The sequence below is a fragment of the Pseudorca crassidens genome, chromosome 13 (assembly GCF_039906515.1).
Source record: "Pseudorca crassidens isolate mPseCra1 chromosome 13, mPseCra1.hap1, whole genome shotgun sequence".
NCBI classification, from domain to species: domain Eukaryota; kingdom Metazoa; phylum Chordata; class Mammalia; order Artiodactyla; family Delphinidae; genus Pseudorca; species Pseudorca crassidens.
In genome coordinates, this window is record NC_090308.1 from 56,445,887 (window position 1) to 56,463,880 (window position 17,994).

The window sequence follows — 17,994 nt, forward strand, 5'->3', positions numbered from 1 at the left end:
TACCCCAATAAAGAGATTATAGAACTAGCTGATAAGAGGTTTTAAAGTCCCCATCTTGTTATGTGTGATTGGTAGCACAAATAATCAGCAGAGGTGCATAATACATTGCACTGAAGTTTGGATCAGAATGAACTAGTTAGGAATGTAAAACCATTCACTAGCTCTGGGGACCTGGGCAAAAGTAAAATAAGAAAAGGAAAAAGGGAAAAAGGAAAAAATAAAGATTTTTAGAACATGCTTAGTAAGTGCCAAGTAACATGCTAACTGCTTTACATGGATTATCTCATTTAATCTCCCATAAGAACCCTATGATTTGGATGCTGTTATAACTTCCACTTTATACATATGAAACTGAAAGTTTAAAAAGTTAAATAGCTTCCTCAAGTCCTACCGCTAGAAAGTTTGGGTTCCTGAACTGAACTCAAGTGCAAAACCTGCATGATTAACCACCATGGCTTAACTTCTCTAACCCTCAGTTCATTCCCTTGTAAAATGAATAATGAATAAATTTAAAAAATAGCTCTGAAATCTTTGGTCCTCAGCAGTCCTTTAAATTTTAAAGAGCAACTTTAATTTAAAAATTTTTTATTGTATTATGTAAAATAGATTCCACCTCTTCTTCATCCTTATTGCCAGCTTCAGACTGGTTCCCAAAGATCTCACCTTCAAGCCCAAACACCTCTCAAAGTATTTTTTCAGATTAAGATAATTCCCTCCCTGAGAATTGTGCTTATAATTTTTCTATCTCACGAAAAATAATCAAAATAAAAATGATAAAGAACAGCAATGGCATTACTATCTCACTATCTCACAAGGGACAATGAAATCAATTTTTACTGTGAGCAAAAATCAAGTAGTCAAAATTGCCCTTAAAAATCCATCCGAGCCCCTACTTGAGACCACCATTTAATTTGTAATTTAGTAAGTCCAGCTCAGCCAGATATTCCCCCAGCACTGAAGAATACCACTCTTTTTGATTGAGCCCGGTGGAATATTGGGCTTGTGTTTAAAAAGTCATGTATAAAAAATACATACCTTAGTCACTAAAATTACATTAAGCACAGCAACAAACTCACAGCATGAGAGGTGTGAAGAAATTAGGATTACTTGTAGTAAGAGTAGATTCAACGTGTCTTGGAATAAACATGAAAGAGATGATATCGTATTGGCATGTGAGAAAGATTATTGTTTCAATGTGGAAAGCAATTGAGAAGAAAGAGACCAGCAGGAAGACTATTACAGGACTACACATAGAAAGATACTGGTAGTGCAAACTCAGGTAGCAGCAGTAGTGGTGGAGAGAAGGAACCGATTCAAGTGTTCTTAAGGAAGTAGACATAATACAACTTGGTATTTGATTGGATGTAGAGGTTGAAGGAAAGGAAAGAGTTGAGGAGGAAGACTGGATATTGAGATGATTTATGTATGACACTACCAACACAGAAAACACTGAAACAATTACTATTTATCATGTGGGATACTGCCCTTCCATTAAAGCAGCATGATTGCTCTTTCAATATCATGCTAATCTTTTAACCAATTAAATCCCCAGGTCTTTTTTTTTTTACAGAAACTTCTGCTAAGCTAATGTCCCCCAATCCTTTATTTGGTACACAATTTTTTAACCTCCTGTTCCAATATGTGGCAGTTCTCAATTTTGATGCTTTCATTTGAAAATGTGTGAACTATAATTAAATATGAGAAGCATGGTTAAATCTAGGGACACATTAAAAAACTTTATAGTCAGTTCTTTTTTTCCCTTTACTAGCTATGGGGTAAGTCCAATTGTCATGTGGATGAGGGAATAGAAGTTTCTACATGACTTCATGGGAGAGAAACAAGACTATGACTATGAGCTACAGGAAGATCAATTTTAGCTCTCTATAAGGACAACCATTCTAGTATTTGTAGCTATTCAGAAATGGAATGAGATAGTAAATGCTCTGTCTCTGATGGTGTTTAAGAGGATTCAAGCATTATTGGAAGAATTAGACCAGATGATCCTTCCAAAAGAAATAATGATGATGATGATAATTAACAGTATAATACTGAAACCAAAATATATGCTATCATTTAGGTGTGAAAAAAAAGAAAGTGTTTATTTACTATAATTTGACCTTATCTTGCTCTAGAGCTCAAATCTTGATGATGGCAGTAGAGAACATAGTTTCTTCCAGTTTAATAGAAATATCTTCTGTCAGGTTCTTAACATCTTTCAAAAAGATTCACAGTTTTCTTCAGTTTCCTAAGGTTATGTGTGGGGATATAGTTGAGCCTAAGAATACACAGGGCAGTGGGGTAGGGAGCTGCTGCTTCTTGTGCTGTTCTCCCAATTCTCACTGGCCTATGTGAAGGCGTCCCCATTCCTGTCTGGATTCCAGGTGTCCACAGTAACCATCTACCGATACGTGGGTAACCCCTTCTGGCTTGGGGAGCCATTGTACTGAAGCCTGAAATCTATGGTTTCTGTCATTCTGAAATTTTTAATTCTTGCCCTAGGCATCTTCATGTCCACCAGTTCTATCCTGGAACATATGGAAATTCTGGATACCCTACACGTCACATTCAATCTCAGGATGGCTTAAATAGCAATCTTAGAACCATCTACCTTGCACCTCCTTCCACTGATGCTACTTTATTGCTCCTGCACCATGTTGGATGCTACATTGTACTAGAAAGAAAATTTCTCTGAGAGGCTTGCAAACTTCCTAGGACACACATGAGAAAGTGAAGCATTAGTCTGAAAATTTGGGGATTCACACAAATATACCTGGCATTTTTTACCTGCCTCTCCCCATTCCCAGGGTTTCTCTCCCAGAGAAAAGAATGGTCAAGACCTTGCTCTTCTTATGACTTCTTTCTCTTTGGCTCTTTTTATCAGTCATCTATTGTCACAGTAATGCTGTGAACAAGTCATTTCAATAATTAAGTGGCTTAAAAACAACCACCATATGTTTTCATTCATGCATCTGTGGGCTAAGAGTTGGGGATTGCTGAACCTAGGTAGGCTTGGCTGGCTTAGTTCCAAGCTGAAGATTAGATCCAAATCACCATCTCCTGTTTCTATTCCTCATTGGCCCAGTAGACTACTCAGGTCACATTATTCTCATGACCAGAGGTTGCAAGAGATCAAGCCCAACCACAGGAACACAGTTCAAGCTTGTGCTTATGCCATATCAGTTGGCCTTTGCATCGGTCAAAGTACTTTCCACCTACTGTCAGGCCAAATCAAGTCACATGACCAAATCCAACATGAATGAGGTAGTGATGTAAACTCCATCCATGGTGGTGAGGAAAAGGCATGTGAATATATGTGAACCATAATCTAATAGACTATACTCCTCCTTCCAGCACCAGAAAAGTTCTCTATTTCCTCTTTCTGCCTGAGAGAGACAGAAAGAGAACAAATCATGTTCTCTGACCCTCCCATTTACCGTCCCATGGAAGAATCCCACTAGATTATTGAGAAGAAAAAAGAATTGGATAATATTTCAAATATAATATCCCCAAAGCAATTGCTAATATCAGTTGGTCCAGGTCTTTGGTAAGCCCTTTACTACTCCAGATTATTTAATTATTACCACAGCCTAGTGTAACAATTTGTTAGTCTTTATTTTACAACTATGGACCATGATAAAGATCAGATACTTGACCAAGGTTATCCAGATAAATGAAAGAGACAAACCTCAAACCAAATTCTATATGACTCAGTAATTTACTACCAGCAAGGATTCAAGTTCAGCAGGGAAAGCTAGCAAAATACTTTGTAAACCCTGCAAATATACCTGTAAGGGAACTCTTAAGTTTGTTAGACTTGAATAGCTAAATCTTAACATTTCTTATAGACTTATTGTTTCAACGTCTATCCATTCATCATATTGTCTTAGTGGTCATCGGCATGCCAGTAATTTGTTTTGCATAGTGACCTCATATTTTACTCCAGAATTCATGGTTCACAAGTCAGAAACTAGGACATTTTTTTATTTAGCATCATCTAGTCTCCAGATATCAGGCATTGCTATCTGTCATGGTAACTTTATATCTTAATTTAGGAAAATCAATAGGAGCGATAGGGGCAGAAGTTCTTGCAGTAACAGAGATCAGGAATCAAAATGTACTTGTGTAAAACAAACAACAAAAGGGCTACCTGTAAGACACACACACACAAACCATAAAATACCAGAAGTCCCCAAATCAGCCACCATAAGTTATTACCATCACAAGGTGTGAAATCAGTAATGACAACAACAATGATTCAAGTTAATTGAATTCTGAGCTCTCTTATTGTTATCTTCACACCCCAACAGGTGCTCAGGCCTCTTTCTCTGACTGAAATCATCTGTAAAATACTTTGCACTCTCTCCTTTAATGTGCATAATATGCAAGAAATAAAACCAAATCTCTCTTTCTCTAAGCAGTTCACAAAATGATTGAATGAGTCTTGTGCCCTTTGCTCACTTTTTCTACAAAACCATCATCCTCAGTTTAAAATAATAGTATTTTTCGTGTTATGTACTAGGCGTTAACCGGTGAATGAGAGAAACAGGTCATTGCTTTGCACAGTTCATATTCTGGAAAAGAAATATATGCAATAAACAAATGAAAGATAGTTTCATGTGGTGATAACTGCTATATATTGTGTGATGATGGTTGAGAAGGAAGTAGCAACTTTAGATTGCATAGAAGGAAAGATGTTCTATGAATGAATACCCACCAAGACAGCCAATATTCTTCTGGGGTAAGAAATGACCCCAAAATCTCAGCAGGGTTGAGAAGTCTCTGCTCCAAGTCAGAACAACCCTCCAGGGTAACTGATATTTTTACAGTGATTCAACAACACAGGCTAGTGGGGTCTCCACCTTCCTAACTGTGCCATCTGAAAGAGCCCATTTCTTCACTTGATATGACAGGGAAACAAAAGACTGGAAAGCAACACAGTCAATGGCTTTTCACTGTCACCCTCCTTTACAGCCCATTGGCCAGAACCAGTCACCCAGCCCTGCCCAACGCCAACTATCACTGGTACTCTACCCTCAAGATGTACCCTTTAACTTGGTACACAAGGACCATCTTGACCTATGAACCCCCTTGTTTATATCCCCAACCTCTGCCCTTCCTAAAGCAGAGTTTTAGTTTTATGCATGTTCACATAACATTTACTTCCAATTCCTGAAAAATTCTTCCTGTCACCATTCACCTCCCTTGCTTTTCTCTGGGATAATCTTTATTTGTGTTTCATAACCCAGCATGCTTGCCCTCTCCTCTGAAGAATCTTCTGTGACTCCCCCTAGCTGGGTTAGTGTCCTTGTCTGTGCTCCTCCTACCCTACACTCACCTCTGTATTTGTCACTTTATTACTCGTTTCTCTCCCTGACTTTCTACCAGACTGAAAATTTATGATGAGCTTAACTGTGTCCTCCTAATTATTATATCCCAACATAGTTTCTTAAAAACATAGGAGTTAGTTGAATAGTTGTTGAAGGAAAAAAAATGGGAGAAAAATAAAAACTAGAGGAAAGATGCTGGATTGTTAAGTGTAGTTGATTCACAATATAGTCTCATTCACAAACAAACAAACAAAAAAAAATGGAGAGAATCATGAGAATAAGCACGTTTGATGCAAGAAAGAGAACCGGAATTTTTGTGAGAGCCTATCATATACTAAGTACCAAGCCAGAAGTATTATGTATGTTCAGTTAAGGTTTGAACATAATGAATTTGAGATGCTATTAGAATAATCATTAGAACACGTCCAAAAGATAGTTGAGATTGAAGTCCATTTGTCATGAATAAAGACATGTAGAGCTGAGATTCATCCACAGGTGATAATGGGATCCATCCAGTGTGGATCCCTGAATCTCAAACTCTGTGTAACAATACTTGATAGAAATAAAGTCTGGTCAAGTCAACAGCCCGCAAGCATTGGGGGAAGGAGCAGTTATACAGATATGGAGTATAATGGTATATTTGGTATATACCAAACGGAGCAGTTATACAGATGTGGAGTATTATGGTATACTTCTAGTGATAATTTCCAAATGTATTAAATAAAGGAAGGAGACAGGAGAAGAGCAAGAGAAGAGGGAAAGCCAGTAGGAATAAATGTAAATTAGTTATTACTTGCTTAATGATGAAAGAAAAAATTTACAATTAGCTACTGGGAATTCTCTGAAAAAAATATTGTTTTATTTGCCAGCTGAAATGCCATTTGCATCTGATTTTACTTCTCATGTCATTAATCTTTGATGCAAGAACTAGTTAATTGTTCACACAAATCTGGGAAATGCCACATATTAGCTGGGGCTGCCTGACTGCCAAAGAATCATGTGGGACTGAAACAGTCAGTTCAATATATATTTTTTAGCTCATGACGACAATCTCTTGAGATCAGTGTTTGAAACCTTCCTTTTTCATGCCACTTGTGGAGTTACGTAGATAGACTGTAGTAAACTGGAAGCAAGAAATCTTTTGTCCATGCCAGCCCAACTCCAGTCCTGTAAATATTGTTATAATGAAGCTGCCCTTTGAGCCTCTTTGATTTTGAAATCACTCATCCAGAATTTATAATACATTGACTCATTCTAGATGAAGTTTTTTTTCCCTAAAACCTAAAAACTCTCTTTTTCATTTCTAGAAAGTATCTAACCAGATTATTTTTGAAGAGCATTCTGCAGAGTAAATATTCAGGTTTTTTTTAAGTGTTAAACTCAGGAATAAGCAAAGTTGAATAGATTTATTACCTATGAAATTTCTAAGATTTTTTAATACATCAGTGCCTATTGTGATTTTCTTAAAGGCAGATATACTATGACATGTTGCCAAAAGTTATTTGACCTTGGAACACTTTTTCCTGGAACACATTTTGGGAAATATTAACCTACCTTAAAGCATGCCAGCGTAGATTTATTTTGAGAGCATCGACTACGTGACAGGCATTGTGCTAGCACAGTCTAAGGAAGCAGACCTAATTTCTGTCTGGGTAAGACAGACATTAACTTATAATTAATTAAATAATTCTGAGTGTGCAAATTACTGTAAGAAAAATGCAGGGAAATCTAACCTTGCCTGGGAGGTTAAGGAAGGCTTCTCTGTGAAATATAGCTTAAGACCTGCAAAATGGGCGTGAGTGAGTTAAATGAAGAGAGGCAACAGAATATTCTAGGTAGAGGAAACAGCAAATGCAATGGCTCTGAGGCAGGAGAAAGTACAGCCAATCCGAACAATTGTTAACAATACAGCAGAGCTGAAATGCAGGAGACACCCTCGTGCAGCATACTTTGTAGTTGGTAAGAAAGACATGCTCTATACTTTACCCTTCTAATTCCAAACCATGAGGAATCACCTTTTCCAGCAAATGATGAACTAGTTATTCAGGACTGATACACCACTGAGAATAACCTGAAGAGCAGGAAGAAGCATGAAAATCATCCTTCTGAAGACACTGGAGAGCTACCAACGTAAACATCTAAGGGAATGCAATTCCAAAAATAAGGGAAGCTCGGAGAGGTGAAGCAAATGTTGGGAACCTCTCTTCACCTGAAGGCATTAGTCAGCTTGGAAGCTTCAGCTGAAAGCTTGAGAAGCTTAGCAGGGCAGTCAGCAGTTTTACAGTTTGGGTGACAAAAATGATGTCCAGGGTGTACCAAGGAGAAGGAACAGTTTAAAACACTGAAGGTCTTCATTTGAGAAAACCAAAAGACTACAACCTATGTCTGAAGTGAGTATTCACAAAGGCTAAATCCCAGCTTCAAATCAGCTCAATCTCTATTTAGATAAAAGTGGTCCACCGTACCCTAACTGTGCAACAGAAACAAAAGTAAATTCCCTCAGGAGGAAGGGATCATTCCAAGCCTCAAATTATCTTTACAAATTATCTTTACAATTGTAATTCACAATGGAAGGCACTAAAGGTCAGAAGAAAACACCAGACTAAAGAAGAACAAAGGAAGAGGACTTCCCTTGTTAGCACAGTGGTTAAGAATCCACCGGCCAGCCTTCCGGCAAGATGGCGGAAGAGTAAGACGCGGAGATCACCTTCCTCCCCACAGATACACCAGAAATACATCTACACGTGGAACAACTCCTACAGAACACCTACTGAACGCTGGCAGAAGACCTCAGACCTCCCAAAAGGCAAGAAACTCCCCACATACCTGGGTAGGGCAAAAGAAAAAAGAATAAACAGAGACAAAAGAGTAGGGACGGGACCTGCACCAGTGGGAGGGAGCCGTGAAGGAGGAGAGGTTACCACACATTAGGAAGCCCCTTCGCGGGCGGAGACTGTGGGTGGTGGAGTGGGGGAAGCTTCAGAGTCACAGAGGAGAGCACAGCAACAGGGGTGCGGAGGGCAAAGCGGAGAGATTCCTGCACAGAGGATCAGGGCCGACCGGCACTCACCAGTCCAAGAGGCTTGTCTGCTCCCCCGCCGGGGCAGGCGGGACTGGGAGCTGAGGCTCGGGCTTCGGTCGGAGCGACGGGAGAGGACTGGGGTTGGCGGCGTGAACACAGGCTGCAGGGGGTTAGTGCACCACGGCTAGCCGGGAGGGAGTCCAGGGAAAAGTCTGGACCTGCCGAAGAGGCAAGAGACTTTTTCTTCCCTCTTTCTTTCCTGGTGCGCGAGGAGAGGGGATTAAGAGCGCTGCTTAAAGGAGCTCCAGAGACGGGCGCGAGCCGCGGCTAAAAGCGCGGACCCAGAGACGGGCATGAGACGCTAAGGCTGCTGCTGCCGCCACCAAGAAGCCTGTGTGCGAGCACAGGTCACTATCCACACCCACCTTCCGGGGAGCCTGTGCAGCCCGCCACTGCCAGGGTCCCGGGATCCAGGGACAACTTCCCCAGGAGAACACGGCGCGCCTCGGGCCGCTGCAACGTCACGCTGGCCTCTGCCGCCGCACGCAGGCCTCTGCCGCCTCACGCTCGCCCCGCACGCAGTGCCCCTCCCTCCCCCCGCCTTGAGTGAGCCAGAGCCCCCGAAGCAGCTGCTCCTTTAACCCCGTCCTGTCTGAGCGAAGAACAGACGCCCTCCAGCGACCTACACGCAGAGGCGGGGCCAAATCCAAAGCTGAGCCCCTGGGAGCTGTGAGAACAAAGAAGAGAAAGGGAAATCTCTCCCAGCAGCCTCAGAAGCAGCAGATTAAAGCTCCACAATCAACTTGATGTACCCTGCATCCGTGGAATACATGAATAGACAACGAATCATCCCAAACTGAGGAGATGGACTTTGAGAGCAAGATTTATGATTTTTCCCCTTTTCCTCTTTTTGTGAGTGTGTATGTGTATGCTTCTGTGTGAGATTTTGTCTGTATAGCTTTGCTTCCACCATTTGTCCTAGGGTTCTGTCCGTCCGGTTTTTTTATTTTGTTTTGTTTTGTTCTTAATAATTATTTTTTTATTTTAATAACTTTATTATATTTTATCTTACTTTATTTTATTTTACTTTATCTTCTTTCTTTCTTTTTTCCTTCCTTCCCTCCTTCCTTCCTTCCTCCCTCCCTCCTTTCTTTCCTTCTTTTTTCTTTCTTTCTTTCTTTCTTTCTTTTCTTTCTACTTCTACTAATTCTTTCTTTCTACTTTTTCTCCCTTTTATTCTGAGCCGTGTGGATGAAAGGCTCTTGGTGCTGCAGCCAGGAGTCAGTGCTTTGCCTCTGAGGTGGGAGAGCCAATTTCAGGACACTGGTCCACAAGAGACCTCCCAGCTCCACATAATATAAAATGGCGAAAATCTCCCAGAGATCTCCATCTCAATGCCAGCACCCAGCTTCACTCAACGACCAGCAAGCTACAGTGCTGGACACCCTATGCCAAACAACTAGCAAGACAGGAACACAACCCCACCCATTAACAGAGAGGCTGCCTAAAATCATAATAAGTCCACAGACACCCCAAAACACACCGCCAGACGTGGACCTGCCCACCAGAAAGACAAGATCCAGCCTCATCCACCAGAACACAGGCACTAGTCCCCTCCACCAGGAAGCCTACACAACCCACTGAACCAACCTTAGCCACTGGGGATAGACACCAAAAACAACGGGAACTACAAACCTGCAGCCTGCAAAAAGGAGACCCCAAACACAGAAAGATAAGCAAAATGAGAAGACAGAAAAACTCACAGCAGATGAAGGAGCAAGATAAAAACCCACCAGACCTAACAAATTAAGAGGAAATAGGCAGTCTACCTGAAAAAGGATTCAGAATAATGATAGTAAAGATAAGCCAAAATCTTGGAAATAGAATGGACAAAATGCAAGAAACATTTAACAAGAACCTAGAAGAACTAAAGATGGCATCAGTAGCAGAATAACTGAGGCAGAAGAATGGATAAGTGACCTGGAAGATAAAATAGTGGAAATAACTACTGCAGAGCAGAATAAAGAAAAAAGAATGAAAAGAACAGTCTCAGAGACTTCTGGGATAACATTAAATGCACCAACATTTGAATTATGGAGGTTCCAGAAGAAGAAGAGAAAAAGAAAGGGACTGAGAAAATATTTGAAGAGATTACAGTTGAAAACTTCCCTAATATGGGAAAGGAAATAGTTAATCAAGTCAAGGAAGTACAGAGAGTCCCATACAGGATAAATCCAAGGAGAAATACGCCAAGACACATATTAATCAAGCTGTCAAAAATTAAATACAAAGAAAACATATTAAAAGCAGCAAGGGAAAAACAACCTGCCTAGACTGAATCAGGAAGAAATGGAAAATATGAACAGACCAATCACAAGCACTGAAATTGAAACTGTGATTAAAAATCTTCCAACAAACAAAAGCCTCTTCTTGCATTTTGTCCATTCTGTTTCCAAGCCCAGGACCAGATGGCTCCACAGGCGAATTCTATCACATATTTAGAGAAGAGCTAACACCTATCCTTCTCAAACTCTTCCAAAATAGAGCAGAGGGAGGAACACTCCCAAACTCATTCTACAAGGCCACCATCACATTGATACCAAAACCAGACAAGGATGTCACAAAGAAAGAAACCTACAGGCCAATATCACTGATGAATATAGATGCAAAAATCCTCAACAAAATACTAGCAAACAGAATCCAACAGCACATTAAAAGGATCATACACCATGATCAAGTGGGGTTTATTCCAGGAATGCAAGGATTCTTCAATATACGCAAATCTATCAACGTGATACACCATTTTGACAAATTGAAGGAGAAAAAAGCATATGATCATCTCAATAGATGCAGACAAAGCTTTCGACAAAATTCAACACCCATTTATGATAAAAACCCTGCAGAAAGTAGGCATAGAGGGAACTTTCCTCAACATAATAAAGGCCATATATGAAAAACTCACAGCCAACATCATCCTCAAAAGTGAAAAACTGAAACCATTTCCACTAAGATCAGGAACAAGACAAGGTTGCCCACTCTCACCACTCATATTCAACATAGTTTTGGAAGTTTTAGCCACAGCAATCAGAGAAGAAAAGGAAATAAAAGGAATCCAAATTGGAAAAGAAGAAGTAAAGCTATCACTGTTTGCATATGACATGATACTATACATACAGAATCCTAAAGATGCTACCAGAAAACTACTAGAGCTAATCAATGAATTTGGTAAAGTAGCAGGATACAAAATTAATGCACAGAAATCTCTGGCATTCCTATACTCTAATGATGAAAAATCTGAAAGTGAAATCAAGAAAACACTCCCATTTACCATTGCAACAAAAAAGAATAAAATATCTAGGAATAAACCTACCTAAGGAGACAAAAGACCTGTATGAAGAAAATTATAAGACACTGATGAAAGAAATTAAAGATGATACAAATAGATGGAGAGATATACCATGTTCTTGGATTGGAAGAATCAACATTGTGAAAATGACTCTACTACCCAAAGCAATCTACAGATTCAATGCAATCCCTGTCAAACTACCACTGGTATTTTTCACAGAACTAGAACAAAAAATTTCACAATTTGTATGGAAACACACAAGACCCCAAATAGCCAAAGCAATCTAGAGAACGAAAAACAGAGCTGGAGGAATCAGGTTCCCTGACTTCAGACTATACTACAAAGCTACAGTAATCAAGAGAGTATGGTACTGGCACAAAAACAGAAAGATAGATCAATGGAACAGGATAGAAAGCCCAGAGATAAACCCACGCATATATGGTCACCTTATCTTTGATAAAGGAGGCAGGAATGTACAGTGGAGAAAGGACAGCCTCTTCAATAAGTGGTGCTGGGAAAACTGGACAGCTACATGTAAAAGTATGAGATTAGATCACTCCCTAACACCATATACAAAAATAAGCTCAAAATGGATTAAAGACCTAAATGTAAGGCCAGAAACTATCAAACTCTTAAAGGAAAACATAGGCGGAACACTCTGTGACATAAATCACAGCAAGATCCTTTTTGACCCACCTCCTAGAGAAATGGAAATAAAAACAAAAATAAACAAATGGGACCTAATGAAACTTAAAAGCTTTTGCACAGCAAAGGAAACCATAAACAAGACGAAAAGACAACCCTCAGAATGGGAGAAAATATTTGCAAATGAAGCAACTGATGAAGGATTACTCTCCAAAATATACAAGCAGCTCATGCAGCTCAATATCAAAAAAACAAACAACCCAATCCAAAAATGAGCAGAAGACCTAAATAGACATTTCTCCAAAGAAGATATACACACTGCCAACAAACACATGAAAGAATGCTCAACATCATTAATCATTAGAGAAATGCAAATCAAAACTACAATGTGATATCATCTCACACCAGTCAGAATGGCCATCATAAAAAATCTGCAAACAATAAATGCTGGAGAGGGTCTGGAGAAAAGGGAACACTCTTGCACTGCTGATGGGAATGTGAATTGGAGAATGTGAATTGGAGAACAGTATGTAGGTCCCTTAAAAAACTACAAATAGAACTACCATATGACCCAGCAATCCCACTACTGGGCATATACCCTGAGAAAACCATAATTCAAAAAGAGTCATGTACCAAAATATTCATTGCAGCTCTATTTACAATAGCCAGGAGATGGAAACAACCTAAGTGTCCATCATCGGATGAATGGATTAAGAAGATGTGGCACATATATACAATGGAATATTACTCAGCCATAAAAAGAAATGAAATTGAGCTATTTGTAATGAGGTGGATAGACCTAGGGTCTGTCATACAGAGTGAAGTAAGTCAGAAAGAGAAAGACAAATACTGTATGCTAACACATATATATGGAATTTAAGAAAAAAAAAATGTCATGAAGAACCTAGGGGTAATACAGGAATAAAGACACAGACCTACTAGAGAATGCACTTGAGGGTATGGGGAGGGTGAAGGGTAAGCTGTGACAAAGCGAGAGAGAGGCATGGACATATATACACTACCAAACGTAAGGTAGATAGCTAGTGGGAAGCAGCCGCATAGCACAGGGAGATCAGCTCGGTGTTTTGTGACCGCCCAGAGGGGTGGGATAGGGAGGGTGGGAGGGAGGGAGACGCAAGAGGGAAGAGATATGGGAACATATGTATATGTATAACTGATTCACTTTGTTATAAAGCAGAAACTAACACACCATTGTAAAGCAATTATATTCAAATTAAGATGTAAAAAAAAAAAAAAAAAGAATCCACCTGCCAATGCAGGGGACATGGGTTTGAGCTCTGGTCTGGGAAGATCCCACATGCCACGGAACAACTAAGCCCATGTGCCACAACTACTGAGCCTGCACTCTAGAGCCTGTGAGCCACAAATACTGAGCCTGCATGCCACAACTACTGAAGCCAGCATGCCTAGAGCCCATGCTCCACAACAAGAGAAGCCACCGCAAAAAGAAGCCTGCTCACCGCAATGAAGAGTTAGCCCCAACTCCCCACAACTAGAAGAAGTCTGTGAGCAGCGACAAAACCCCAATGCAGACAAAAATAAATAAATAAATTTTAAAAAAAGAAGAAAAAGGAAACAAATATGGAAAGTATAGAACACTGCTTAAGAAACATTTGTGGTTTGGTAAAATCTTGGCTAACTTACCTTGAAGTTTCAGCACAAAAGGAGTGAGAAAGGGAGCAAAAGGTCCCATTTCAACAGCTAATGACCAATAACTTTCTAAAACTAATGAAAAAATACTAAGCCACAGATATAAGATGCACTGTAATTCCCAAGCAGAATAAATGAAAGGCACATCTAGACATATTGTATCATAGCAAAATGGTAGAAAATAAAAGATACATATGCAATCTTAAAAACAGCAAGAGAGAACAGGACACATTACCCCCAAAGGATCAACAATAAGATTGAAAGCTGACTTCTCAACAAAAAAAGTAGAAGCCAAAATATACTTCAAAATATTGAAAGAAAAGAACTGCCGTGGGCTTCCCTGGTGGCGCAGTGGTTGAGAGTCTGCCTGCCGATGCAGGGGACATGGGTTTGTGCCCCGGTCCGGGAGGATCCCACATGCCGCAGAGCGGCTGGGCCCGTGAGCCATGGCCGCTGAGCCTGCGGGTCCGGAGCCTGTGCTCCGCAACGGGAGAGGCCACAGCAGTGAGAGGCCCGCGTACCACAAAAAAAAAAAAAAAAAAAAAAAAAGAACTGCCAAACTGGAGTTCTATATCCAGCCAAATATTTACTCAAAAATGAAGGTGAAATAAACATATGTTCAAATAAATAAAAGCTGAAAGACTTACACTCCAGTAGACTTATACTAAAAAGATACCAACATTGGGTTTTCAGACAGAAGAATAATAATCATAGGTGGAAGCATGGAAATGACAAAAGGAAAAAAAAGAATGAGGACTAATGAAAAGGATAAGTATATAGGTAAAACTGATAAAAATTGATTGTTTTAAACAAAAATTATGTCTTGAGGTCAACTCTCTCTATATACATATATACGTAGAGAGAGAGAGAGGATAAAAAAACAGAGAAAAAAACAGCACAAAAGTTTAAGGGAGGCTAAATATAAATAAAATGTTCTAAATTTCTTGCATTGCCCAAGAAGTAATAAAACTATACATTTACACAACACTTTATAAGTCAAGGATGGCATGTCATAGGATGTATGGTAACTACTAAAGGAAAATAAAAGAATAGATAACTAACAATTAACAAGGAAATATGAAATTAAAATTCTTATTTTGAAAATTAAAAAATATTTTTACAATTTTTAAAGGTTACTCTCCATTTACAGTTATTACAAAATATTGGCTATATTCCTTGTGTTGTATAATACATCCTTGTAGCCTATCTTACACCCAATAATTTGTACCTCCCACTACCCTACCTCTACAAACTGGTAACCACTAGTTTGTTCTCCGTGATTCTGCTTCTTTGTTGTTATATTCACTAGTTTGTTGTATTTTTTAGATCCCATATATAAGTGATATCAAACAGTATTTGTCTTTCTTTGACAATTTCACTTAGCATAATGCTCTCCAAGTCCATCCATCTTTCTGCAAATGGCAAAATTTAATTCCTTTACATGGCTAAGTAGTATTTCATTGTATATATACCACATCTTCTTGATCCATTCATCTGCTGATGGACACTTACATTGCTTCCGTATCTTGGCAATTGTAAATAATGCTGCTATGAACTTCGGGGTACAAGTATCTTTTCAAATTAGTGTTTTGGGGCTTTTTTGGATATACACCCAGGAGTGGAATTGCTGGATCATATGGTAGTTCTAGTTTTAGGTTTTGGAGAAACCTCCATACTGTTTTCCACAGTGGCTGCACCAATTTACATTCCCACCAACAGCGTACGAGGGTTCCCTTTTCTCCACATTCTCTCCAGCATTTATTTGTGTTCTTTTCAATGACAGGCATCTTAACAGATATGAGGTGATATCTCATGGTTTTGTAAATTAAAATTCTTAATTGAATTTCTAATTCTACCGTAACGGATTAGGTAAGGAACTTGCCCTACCACCATAATCAACTAGAAAACTGGACAAATGATATGAAACGGCTGTTTTAAGACATCGGAATAAAGGCAGCAGATGACTGTGATCCCAAAGAAAAGCAAAACAAGTGAGGTAGGACCTACTACTGCCAAGGCTTTCCAGATGGAGTTATTTTCAAGACTACAACACAGGAAGGGTTTAACTAAACAGAGCATGGATGTCTTGCTGACTTAAGGAACTAGAAAACAGAGTGTGAGGAGACAAGTGGCTGCAATTTGTGGGACAAACTACCATTAAGAAGGAAGATATGCAGAAAAAGAGATGCAGAAATCTGCATAGGGATCTCTTGAGTCAGCTGCTAACAATAAACTGCACATGGATAGACTCGACAAGGACAGGCAAAAAGCTATCAAGATCCATCTGAACAATCTAAGGCTCATGTAGTCCTAGGAGACATTCTAATTCCAACCAGTCAGTGTGAAGAAGCTTTTATTCATTCATTTATTTTTGGCCACACTGCAGGGCATGTGCGATCTTAGTTCCCCAACCAGGGATCAACCTGTGCCCCCTGCAGTGGAAGTGTGGAGTCTTAACCACTGGACCACCAGGGAAGTCCCAGAAGAAGTTTTTTAAATATCCAAAGCATTCAGTAAGATCCCAGATGGGACATGTCTCAGCAATAGAGCTAAACTGACCCTAGAATAAAGGCTACTTTATCTACTCTCTTTTAAAAAAAAAAAAGATGAAAAAACATGGGGGGAGGAGAGGAGAGGAAACCTTGAAAGAATCAAGTTGATCCACAAAGCTCAACACAAGAGAAGGCATACATAAAAAGAAACGAAAGTGAGTTATTTGTAGAGAGGCGGATGGACCTAGAGACTGTCATACAGAATGAAGTAAGTCAGAAAGAAAAACAAATACCATATGCTAACACATATATATGGAATCTAAAAAAGAAAAAGGTTCTGAAGAACCTAGGGGCAGGACAGGAATAAAGATGAAGATGTACAGAATGGACTTGAGGACACGGGGAAGGGGAAGGGTAAGCTGGGACTAAGTGAGAGAGTGGCATGGACATATATACACTACCAAATGAAAAGTAGCTAGCTAGTGGGAAGCAGCCACATAGCACAGGGAGACCAGCTTGGTGCTTTGTGACCACCTAGAGGGGTGGGATAGGAAGGGTGGGTGGGAGGCTCAAGAGGGAGGAGATATGGGGATGTATGTATATGTACAGCTGATTCATTTTGTTATACAGCAGAAGCTAACACACCATTGTGAAGCAATTATACTCCAATAAAGATGTTAAAAAAAAAAAAAAGAAGAAGAGAAGGCATGAATCCCACTCAGTCATGGCAACACTAAGGCCCTCTGCTGGACATGCACTCTGGGTCCTTCTTCTAGGACAAGGTAAGAGCAATACTATCGATGGGAAAAGAAAAATAAAGAGATTGCTTCGAGCACCACTGTCCAATAGAATTTTTTTTTTAATTTTCTTTTATTTGTTTTTTTATACAGCAGGTTCCTATTAGTCATCAATTTTATACACATCAGTGTATACATGTCAATCCCAATCGCCCAATTCATCACACCACCACCACCACCACCCCACCGCTCTCCCCCCTTGGTGTCCATACGTTTGTTCTCTACATCTGTGTCTCAGTTTCTGCCCTGCAAACCGGTTCATCTGTACCATTTTTCTAGGTTCCACGTGTAAGTGTTAATATGCGATATTTGTTTTTCTCTTTATGACTTACTTCGCTCTGTATGACAGTCTCTAGATTCATCCACGTCTCTACAAATGACCCAATTTCATTCCTTTTTATGGCTGAGTAATATTCCATTGTATATATGTACCACATCTTTATCCATTCGTCTGTCAATGGGCATTTAGGTTACTTCCACGTCCTGGCTTTTGTAAATAGTGCTGCAATAAACACTGGGGTGCATGTGTCTTTTTTGAATTACGGTTTTCTCTGGGTATATGCCCAGTAGTGGGATTGCTGGGTCATATGGTAATTCTTGTCCAATAAAATTTAATGCATGCTACATAGATAATTTAAATTGTCAAGTAGCCACATTTTTAAAAATGGATAAGATTAATTTTAATGTCTTTTAT